Source organism: Furipterus horrens, unplaced genomic scaffold, assembly GCF_987537825.1.
Source record: "Furipterus horrens unplaced genomic scaffold, mFurHor1.1.pri manual_scaffold_5, whole genome shotgun sequence".
NCBI classification, from domain to species: domain Eukaryota; kingdom Metazoa; phylum Chordata; class Mammalia; order Chiroptera; family Furipteridae; genus Furipterus; species Furipterus horrens.
In genome coordinates, this window is record NW_028327175.1 from 135,868,242 (window position 1) to 135,880,249 (window position 12,008).

A 12,008-nucleotide genomic window follows, 5' to 3' on the forward strand; every position below is an offset into this window, starting at 1 on the left:
TGAGATAAAGCTATTCAAGGAAAGAAGTGACTGACAAGTTGAAGGTTAAACAAAAATAAAATTATTTTTCAGGTGAAAAAAAAAAAAAAGCAGCAAGAGAAAAGCAGTTACCTACAAAGGCGATCCCACAGACTATCAACTGATTTCTCAAAAGAAGCTTTGCAGGGAAGAAGGGACTGGCAAGAAGCATTCAAAGTGATGAAAAGCAAGGACCTACAACCAAGATTACTCTATCCAGCAAAGCTATCATTTAGAATGGAAGGGCAGATAAAGTGCTTCTCAAACAAGGTAAAGCTAAAGGAGTTCATCATCACCAAGCCATTATTACTTTAAGAAAAGGCTCAAAACTATAAACATAAAAAAGGCAACAAATTCACAACCATCAACAACTGAATCTAAACACACACACACACACACACACACACACACACACACACACACACACACAGAGCAAACAACCAGAACAGGAACAGACTCATGTGTGTGGAGATAATTTAGAGGCTTATCATCTGTGAAGGGGAAGGGGGAGAATAGGGGGAAAAGTACAGGGATTAAAAAATGTAATTAGTAGGTACAAAATAGATAGGGGGATAATAAGAGTAGTATAGGAAATGGAGAAGCCAAAAAACTTACATGTATGTCCCATGGACACAAAGTAAGGCAGGGAGGGATTGCTGGAGGGAAGGCAGTATTGGGTGGAGAAGGGCAAAGGGGAAAAATTTGGAACAACTCTAATAACATAATAAATTTACTTTAAAAAGTGAGGGAAACCTGCAAGACCTACAATGTCAACATACTAACATACATCTACTAAAAGGTAACAAGTGTCTAATAGCTTCATAGCATGTAAGATACATATTGGCTTATTAGTAAATATTTCTGACTACCTGTAATGCTTTCCATTTTAGCAAAGATCACATCTAGTAAAATAAGTCATTTTCAACAAAATTCCCAGCACAGAGGTACTTGGAAGGGTTCTGGATCCACAACATGGAAGCTCTCCAAAAAGAACAAAAACAAAACAATACACCACCACCACCAAGCTGTCCTCCCAGGTTTTTATGGAGGCTTCATTAGTCATGATTGACCAAGTCATTGATCAATAGCAACTGAAAATCTCTAGTACCTCTCCACTCAGAAGTGGGGTAGAAGCTGGAACTGAGAATTCCAAATCTCTGGATTCTCTTAGCACCAAGACCCCACTCCTGAGTGGTATCCAAATGTTACCTCATTAACATACAGAAAACATTTTGATCATCACTCTAAACCCTTAGGAAAATCAAAGAGCTTTGGAACCTGTGAGCCAGAAACTGGATCTTCATCCAGACAGCTTCTAAATCACAGTATCACAAAGAGTCAATTATATATAAAATTACATATTAACTATATAAAGAATACTCACAAATCAACGGTAAAAAAGATAAATTCAATTTTTTTAATGGGTAAAATATTTACACTTCAAAAAAATACATCAAAGTCCAGTGAACACACGAAAAGGTGTTCAACATTATTAGTCATCAGGGAAATTAAAATAAAACAGTAAAATAAAGAGATACCACTTCACAACCAGTAGAATGGTAAAAAAAATAAAAATAAAAATAAAAAAGACTCACAAACACCAAATATTTGTGAGAATGTAGAGAACTGATTCTCTCCACACACAGTTGCAGAAAATGTAAAACAAAGTTGTAACTTCTTTGGAGAGCTGTTTGGCAGTTTCTTATGCAGTTACACACATATCTCTACTGTATGACCCAGCAATTCCATTCTTAGGTATTTACACAAAAGAAATGAGAAAGAACATACCAAAATATCTATGGGGTAGTCTTATTTATAATAATAACTCCAAACTGGAAACAACCCAAATGTTCATCATCAATGAAACGGATAACCAAATTGTGGTATACCCATAAAATGGAATACTACTTAGCAATTAAAAAAAAAAAACAATAAACTTCTGCCCAGAATAAACAAATCTATAAACATAAACTAAATACTAATTGTCTATGATTGGAGGGTGGAAAGAGAGGGGGACAGAACAAGGAGGCGCTGCTAATGAAAAGGGTTGGTTCTCATCTGTAAACTGAATATAACATCCATTGGGAGTGACAAAAATGTTCTAAAATCTGAATCATAATGATTGTATAACTGTGAATATACTAAAAATGATTAAATTGTTTGCTTTACATGGGTTGTTTGATATCTGAATATATCTCAATAGATCCACTTTAAAAAGGAATGAACTATTAATGTCAACAACCATACAAACACTTTGTTTAGTGAAGGAGGCCAGACACCAAAAAAAAGAGTACATATCATATGTCTCCTTTCATATGAAATCCAGACGTAGGCAAAACTAATGTACGGTGACAAAAATTAGTTATTGTGGTGGTGGGCAACTGGTGGGAAAAGAACATGAATGAACTTTCTAGGAGGCTGGAAATGTTCTATATCTTGTTTTGGGTAGAGGTCATAGGGGTGTACACAGTTGTTAAAAATTAAGAATAGTACATTTTAATTATATCACAAAAAAAAGGCTGTAAAAACAAACATTCCTATTTCAATTTAGAAAGAAGAGAGGGTAACTAAGAGTGCCTGTGAAAGAAGTCCTTCATGCTTCCCCAATGGAAGTGACTGCTCAGCTCTCCATTTGCAGAACTATCTGGTGCCTGAGTATACTTGGCCTTTTCTTCTCATAACATCCTAATAATAAACTTACTCAGTGTTTCCCTTGCCTCAAATTTTCACATGTATCAATTTCCTTAAAAAAATAAAAAAATAAAAAAGCACAAGGATATTCCACAGCCAAAACTAGGCCTAGCCAGGCATGTTTAAGTGCCATCAAGTGGTGAAAAGAAAATAGAAATATTTACAAAAAGCCAGAATATTAAGAGGGAAAACAAGGCCCAATTTCTTCTTTTTCAGTCTTCTGAAAACATATTTGGATACCCTGTCTGGAAGAATCCTCTCCACCCTACTACTCTTCTCCTCTGCCTTCCTCTGGTTAATTAGTTCTCATTCATCTTGTACCTCTCAGATGAAAATTCCTTTTCTTAGAAATTCTTCTCTATTTCTATTACTCCAATCTGCTCCCATCGCAAACACAATTACGTACGCAGAGAACAATGTCTCCTTTCAGAGTTATTTCATTGTGTAGTTATAGGTTCCTCATGTGATTAATGTCCCTATTTCTTCCGTCAGACTCTGTCAGGCAAGCAGGAACAGTCTGCTATGCACATCACTGTATCCCTGCATCTAGCATAGTGCTGGGTAGCTAACTTAAATACTCACAGAACATTTGACTCAATGAATAAATTAAAATGCAGTTCAGCCGAACCATCTAAAAAAAGACTGACCCTAAAGCAAAGAGGTTGTTCTTACTTTATAAATCCACCATAAGTCAATATGTCTTTATTTGACAGAGAATATTTTGGGTCAGTACTTATGAGTCACTGAGTAACTACTTCCTTGTCAACTTGGCTCTCAGAATATAGCATTGTCCTCTGAGTCATTAGTTTCTACCTTCATTCTACCTGTTGTTCCTTTAACTGGGCACATTTATTTTTATCTTTAATCTCTGGTGAGTTTTATTATGTTTCTCCTGTAGTTTCCAAGATATCAGATTCTGTGATCACAAACTACTGCCAACACAATATTTAATGGCATTAATAGCTGTATAAACTTAACTGCTTAAGGAAGGGGGTTTAGTTCAAAATGCAAATGAAGTCACATTACTACCAAAAAGCTCAAAACAGTTCTCCCAACGTTCAGTAAACAGAATGCTTACTGACACAGAAGGAATGAAGTGCCAAAAAAAACCAATACAACAGGCAAGCTGGAGACAAACAACAGCATCATGAAAGAAGTCATCTAGGATTTTGTAGAACATACTAAATGAAAGCATAAACATCTGTAGAAATTACCTTATACTAACTAAGTAAAGACTAGCTTAGCAAATGCCTACAGTAAATACAAAACCAGGCCTTTGGGCATAATTTGACAATTTTTTTATAATCCTTTGAAGTAGTTTAAAGAGACTGCATAACAATCTATACTTTCTTGAAAAAAGGTGGAAAAGGCATAAGTGTAGAAAAACCTAATGCCTATGATGTACCAATCACACTGCAGACCTCCTAAAACAGTAAGAAAACAACTAAACTTTCAGAATCAACTCTGTAAGAATTGATTCTGAATATGAGAAAATTCATGAGTTGGAGGAAGAAAATCCAAAGTCTTTTTTCCAATAAAAATCACCTCCTGCCTTTACTCCCCTATTAATACATTATTTTCACCACTGGCAATGTATCATAACAGTCACTGCAGCGAGTCAATTCAAGATCAAATATAAATGGGATGGTCTTAAAAATAAGAGGCTCAACTTTACTCACATAGAAAATGCTAATAAAAACCATACTGAGAATGACATGATTGGTGTGGCTCAGTGGGTTGAGCCTTGTCCTGTGAACCGAAGCGTTGCTGGTTCAATTCCTGGTCAGGGCACATGCCTGGGCTGTGGGCCAGGCCCCTGGTTGGGGGCATGCGGGAGGCAACCAGTTGATGTTTCTCTCATACACAGATGTTTCTCTCCCTCTCTTTCTCCCTTCCTTCCCCTCTCTCTAAAAATAAGTAAATAAAATAAAATAAAAACTATACTGAGAATATTTTTTACCTATCAAGTTTGCAAAAATCTGCAGTCAGACATAGTACTATATTGGTAAAGCACCTAGGACACTCTCCTACACTGGTGGAAGGACTACAAAACTGTATCGCCCATTTAGAAGGCAATTTGGCAATATCTCATAAAATTACAAATACAAATAACGTTTCTGGGACTGTATCCTACAGATACCAGCACACATACAAAATAATTTATGTACAACACTATTCACTGCAGCACAGATGAGAGGGGAAAGCGAAATAACTCAAATGTTTGATAACTACCTAATTAAATGGATATGGTCCATCCAAACAATGGAATGAAATGCAGCTGTGAAAAAGAATAAGCATACTCTCTATACACTGATATGGAGATAGCTATGATATATTAAGTGAAAAATGCAAGGTACAGAATAATATATATATAGTTTTATGTAAGAAATGGGAGAAAGTAAGAAAAATATTAACAATTGTCTTAATTTTTATAAAGAAACACTGAGCCTTGGCTGGTGTGGCTCAGTGGATTGAGCGCTGGCCTGACAACCGAGAAGTCACCAGTTCCATTCCCAGTCAGGGCACATGCCTGGGTTGGGGGCATGCGAGAGGCAACCGATAACATACCGCTTGCCCACTAATGTTTCTCTTCCTCTCTACCTCCCTCCCTTCCCCTCTCTCTAAAATCAATAAGCCCTTTCTCAGGCGAAAATTATAATACATAAATTTTTTATGTACCAGATATGGTCTATATTAGTTTCCTAGAGGTGTTGTAACATATTACCACTAACTAGGTGACTTAACAGAGATGTATTTGCTCACAGTTCCTGGCTTGTTTGGCTCAGTGGGTTGAGCGTCGGCCTGCGAGCTAAGTGTCGCTGGTTCGATCTTCCAGTCAGGGCACATCAGAGAAGGAAAACTCTGACTCCAAAAAACCTCCGCTGCCTTGCGGCATACCTCTTCAGGGGAAAGGCTAAGGGAGTAAACCCCGACAGAAAATCCGAAGCCGGAGTCCCTAAGGCGGTTTGACGTTGTAGTCAACACCGGCAACTCCTGCGGCGCACCTGAAGCCAAGCTGTATCGACTCCGTCTTTCCCTTGGACCCTTCAGCTGCGAAGAGAGGGGGGGTCTGCTGCATGGGCAACAGCAGACCCTCCATATCACCCTGCCCAGGCTCTGTAGCTTCAGCTTCACTGGAGAGGACACTCCAGCGTCATCGCAAGATGTCGATTCAACACGGGAGGAGACAGATACCGTGTCACTCCCGAGTCGGACTGCACAGCCATTCTCGGCGGTGCAGATAGACTCTTAAGAAGCTACACCATCGTCTCTCGAGACGGACGGCTGCCGACGACGACGATTAGCTCACAGTTGGGAGACTAGAAGATGGAAATCAAGGCACCGGCAAGACATGCTCCCTCTAAAGGCTTGAAGGAAGGATCCTTCCTTAATTCTTTGCAGCTTCTGGTGGTTGTTAGCAATCCTTGGCATTCTTTGGTTTGTGGCAGTGTAACTCCAATCCCTGCTTCTGTCTTCACATAGCTGTGTTCCCTGTCTGTATTCAAATTTCCCTCTTTCTGTAAGGATACCAATTATTGGATTAAGACCCTTAATCTACTGCTAGTATAGACCTCATCTTAACTTCATTACAACTGCAAAGACCCTATTTCCAGATAAAATTGCCATAGATACTGGGAATTAGGATTTTAGTTTATCTTTTGGATGGTCCTAATACAACTCATAACGTGGTCCAAATTAGTCAATTTCTTCAAACGTAGACCTAGATACATAAGTGGAATATTTATAGATTTGTGCCTAACCAGCACCCCTATTCCTTTCTTAGGTAACAGCATCCAATTTTCTTTTCAAGAATTTATCTGTCCCTCCTTAAAGCCTCTTTCCAAAACCAAGAAACTGCCCCTGGTTGGGCCAGAGACTCACTGAGCGTAGTGACTGGTTCAGGAACAGCCAATTCAAGCCTGGCCAATGAGGCCTCCCATCCACCCAACTGACATGAACTAAGTGAGAGCAGGGAGTGGGGGCTGGGGGTGGGGACTGCTGGAGGGAAGCGGGGTATGGGGCAGAGGAGGGCAAAGGGGGAAAAAATTGGGACAACTGTAATAGCATAATCAATAAAACATACTTAAACTTCTGGCCAAGATGGAGGCTTAGACTGACACACTCTGTCTCCCTTCACAACTAAGAAGGACTACAACTACCACAAAACCAGAAATAACCAGAAGTTCCAGAAAATAAAGCCTCATGGAAGTCCAACATATGAAGTTATAAACAAGTGGTGCTCATCCGGACAGGTAGGAGGCGTGAACCCAGGGCAGAGAGGTCAAGCTGTGCTGCTGGCGGCAGATGTAGCAACAAGCGGCGGGACTGCGATAAGCACAGACACCCGTATTCAAGGGGAGGCGAGAAGAGCCAGGGGAGCACCCCCGGCTGCAGTCCAGACCCATCAGCTTGTGATTCCAATGCCGGAGAAGGCAGACCCCCACTGCTTCTGACTGCGAGGCCCAGAGGGCGTGGGGACGGAGGAGATGGCTCCTGGTCTCTCAGTGGAGAGTAACGGCAGGAAGCCATCTTGGACCCCTGCCCCCACACAAAGTGCCACAGTGTGGTGAGAAAGGTCACCCCGTAGTGACAAATGCACAGGTCTCTGCCCCTGATAGCGTAGGAGGTGTGACAGCCCTGCCCAAGAAGGAAAGATAAACGAAAACGGTCAGGATGGCAGGAATCATGATTGAAATACCAATCACGCAGCTGACCAAAAAGCAAATCTGTGAATTAACCGACGAACAAATAGATAATCTTTCTGAGGCTCAGTTCAGAGCTATAGTCATAAGGCAGCTTACAAAATTAACAAAGGATATTGAAGAAGATGGGGACGGAATGAAGGCTAGTCCTGCTAGAACGAACGAAAACACATACGAGACAAGTGGTGAGGAAACGAAAACCAGGGATCAAATCAACAAATCGGAACATAGGGAAGGAACAGTCAACCAGTGCAGAAAGAGGAAACAGAAAGTGAGGAATATGAGGAGAGGCTCAGAAACCTCTGGGACAGCTATAAGACAATGAACATTTGAATTATAGGGTTGCCAGAAGGTGAAGAAGAACTAGAAGTTGAAATATTATGTGAAAAAATAATGAAGCAGAACTTCCCTAACTTGGGGAAGGAAATAGACTTACAGGGCCAGGAAGCACAGAGAGTTCTAAATAAACTGGACCCAGGGAGAACCACGCCAAGACACATTATAATCAAAATGTCAAAAATTAAAGATAAAGAGAGAATCTTAAAAGCAGCAAGAGAGAAGAAGGGAATTATGTACAAAGGGGTCCCAATTAGATTATCAGCTGATTTCTCAAAGAAGACTGCAGGCAAGAAGGGACTGATAAGAAATATTCAAAGTAATGACAATCAAGAACCTACAGCCACGATTACTCTATCCAGCGAAGCTGTCTTTCAGAATAGAAGGGCAGAGAAAGTGCTTCCAGGACAAAGTAAAACTGAAGGAGTTCATTAGATCCAAACCACTGTTATATGGGATGTTAAAGGAACTTGTTTAGAAAGAGGATCAAAACTATGAACATTAAAATGAAAACTGTATCACAACAACCAACAAAAGAAGTTAGGGAATCAAAACAAAGGCAAACTAAGTAGGCAACGAGAATGGAAAAAGAACTATAGGTATGGGGAACATATTGGGGGATGGTCAGCGGAGAGGGGGAAGGGGGAAAGGGAGGGAGATGATGCAGGAATTAGGAAGCGTAGTAGGAGGGAGTGGAGTACACAGGAAGATGTTGAGAAGAACTATTTGGACAACCAATGGTCATGGAGTAAGGGGGGGGGACAACTGGAAGGAGGGGGCGTCACTGGGTAGAGGGGAGCAGAGGGAGAAGAAATTGGAACAACTGTAACAGCATATTCAATAAAACATATTTAAAAATATAAAAATAAAAATAAAATATACTTTTAAAAATGTCATCAAACCACAAAGAAAGAGAAGAAATAGAGAACTACAAAAACAGCCAGAAAACAATTAATAAAATGGCAATAAGCACACACCTATCAATAATTACTTTAAATGTAAATGGACTAAATTATCCAATCAAAACACATACAGTGGATGAACAGCCAAAAATAAAATGACCCATCTACACGCTCCCTACAAGAAACTCATTTTAGATGTAAGGATACACACACAGACTGAAAATAAAACAATGGAAAAAGATATTCCATGCAAATGAAAACCAAAAGAAAGCTAGAGTATCTAGTATCAGACTAAATAGACTTTACAACAAAGACTATAATAAAACAAGGAAGGGTATTACATAATGATAAAAAGATCAATCCAACAAGATTGTAAGTATTTATGCACCCAACATAGGAGCACCTAATATATAAAGCAAATATTCACAAGACTTAAAAGGAAAAACAGACAGCAATGTAAGAATAGTACGAGACTAACATCCCACTTACGTCAATGGATAGATCATCCCGAAAGAAAATCAGTAAGGAAACACTGGCCTTAAATGACCCATTATACTAGACTGACTTAACAGATATTTACAGAACACTCCATACAAAAACAACAGAATACATGTTCTTCTCAAGTCACATAAAACATTTTCCAAGGTGGATCATATCTTAGGCCGCAAAACAACTCTTAATACATTGAAGAAGAATAAAATCATATCAAGCATCTTTTCTGACCACAATGATATGAAACTAGAAATTACAAGGAGAAAACTGGGGGTGGGGAGGCAAAGAGGGGACAATTGGGGCAACTGTAATAGCATAATCAATAAAATATAATTTTTAAAAATTAAAAAGAAAACTTGAAAATGCACAAATATGTGGCGATTAAACAACATGCTAATGAACTAATGAACCAAAGAATAAAAAGAGAAAATTTAAAAAATACCTTCAGACAAATGAAAATGGAAATGTAACATACCAAAACTTATGGGATACAGCAAAAGCAGTTCTAAGAAGAAAATTCATAATGATAAATGCCTATACCTCAACAAACAAGAAAAGTCTCAAACAACCTAACTATACACCTAAAGGAACTAGAAAAAGAAAAAAGCCTTAAATTAGAAGGAAGACTACAACAAAGATTAGAGCAAAAATTAATGAAAGAGACTAAAAAGTCAATACAAAAAGATCAATGAAATGACGAGCTCATTCTTTGAAAAGATAAAGAAAACTCAAAAATCTTTAGCTAGATCCACATAGGAAAAAAAAAAAAAGAGGACTCAAATAAAATCAGAAATATTATATACCAACATATTAGACAACCTCAAAGAAAGTGATCAATTCCTAGAAGCGTACAACTTATCAGGACCGGATCACGATAAAGCAAAAAATCTGAACAGACCAATTATTAGTAAGGAGAAAGAATATAATCAAAAACCTCCCAATAAACAAGAGCCCAGGACCACGAAATGGCTTCCCTCATAAATTCTACCAAACATTCAAAGAATTAATACCAATCATACTCAAACTCTTCCAAAAACTAAAAGAGAAAGCAATTCTTTTAAATTCATTTCACAAGGCTAGCACTGCCCTGGTACTAAAACCAGATGAGGACACCTCAAGAGAAGAAAATTACAGGCCGATATACCTGATGAACAAATTCAAAAACCCTCAAAAAAAATACACGACCCCTAACTACACAGGGTTTGTGGAGCTGACCAACCATGAAGTTGAAAATCAACATATAACTTTTCATTCCCCTAAAACTTAATTATTGACAGACTATTGTTTACCACAAGCCTTACTGGTAACATAGTCAATTAACACAACTTTGTAGTAAGTGTTATATACTGCATTCTTACAATAAAGTTAAGCTACAGAAAAAAAAATGTAATTAAGAAAACCATACAGAAAACATGTTGAAAAATGCTGTGTATGAGTGGGCCTGCACAGTTCAAACCCATGTTTTTCAAGGGTCAACGTATTAGCAAACAGACTTCAATATATTAAAAGGATCATACATCATGCCCAGTTGGTTGGCGTGTCATCCTGTACACCAAAAGGTTGCAGGTTCAATTTCCAGTCAGGGCACATACCTAGGTTGTGGGTTTGATTCCATTCAATATGGGAGGCAATTGATCAAAGTTTCTCTCTCGTATCAACGTTTCTGTCTCTCTCACCCTTCCTCTTGGGTGAGGATTAAAAAAAAAAAACAAAAAAAAAACTACACACAAAAAAGGGATCATACATCACGAACTCAAGTGGGGTTTATTTCAGGAATGCGAAGATGGTTCAAAATCAGCAAATCGGTCAATGTGATATACCATACTAACAAAATGAAGGATAACAATCACAACCATCTCAAAAATGCAGAAAAAGCATTTGACTACATTTGACATCCATTCACGATAAAAACTCTTAAAGCAGGAGTTGAGGAAATGTGTCTCACCATGATAAAGGCCATATATGACAAGTGCACAGCTAACATCATACTCAATGGTGAAAAACTAAAAGCTTTTCCTTTAAGATCAGGAACAAGACTCACCACTTTTATTTAACATGGTACAGTCATGCACCACTTAATGATGGGGAGATGTGCTCTGAAAAATGAGACGCTAGGCAATTTCGTCACTGTGCAAACGTACACTTACACAAACCTAGATGATACAGCCTATTACCACCCAGGCAATATGGTATAGCTGTTGTTCTTTGGCTAAAAACCTGTACGACATGTTGCTGTACAAAAGAGTAGGCGATTATCAAGCACAAGAGAAAATGATGCAATCAAGAATGAGGTAAACACAAGATGCAGGAGGATGTAGGAGGCTGCTGCTGGTGTGACACAGTACACTGTTTTACAGCAAACTTCTTTTTATAAGTAGAAAGAGTACACTCTAAAATAACAAGAGAAAGTATAGCATAGTAAATACATAAACTGTAATAGTTGTTTATCAGGTATGTACCGTACATAATCATATGTGCTGTTCTTTTATACAACTGGCAGTGAAGTAGGTTTGTTTACACCAGCATCACTACAAACACATAATTAATGCATTTCACTACAACATTATGACAGGGAGGACATCGCCAGGCAACAGAAATTTTTCAGCTCCATTTTAATCTTGTAAGACCACTGACATACATGCTAGTCCTTCACTGACTGAAACATCATTTTGCAGCACACGACTGTATTGTTAGTCCTACCCAGGGAAAAGGGGGAAAAAGGCATCCAAATTGGAAAGAAGTAAAACTGCCACTATTTGCAAATAATATACTACACAGGAAACCCTAAAGAGTCCACCAAAAAAATGTTAGAATAAACTAATTCAGTACAGTTGCAGAATACAAAACCAATACACAAAAATCTGCT

The 12,008-nt window shown here is 38.4% G+C and overlaps 1 protein-coding gene across 6 annotated transcripts in view; it reads right to left on the bottom strand.

Annotated features, from left to right (window-relative positions):
• LCOR (ligand dependent nuclear receptor corepressor) overlaps positions 1 to 12,008 on the bottom strand; it is a 117,878-nt gene that overhangs the window by 88,960 nt on the left and 16,910 nt on the right. The window lies entirely within an intron of this gene.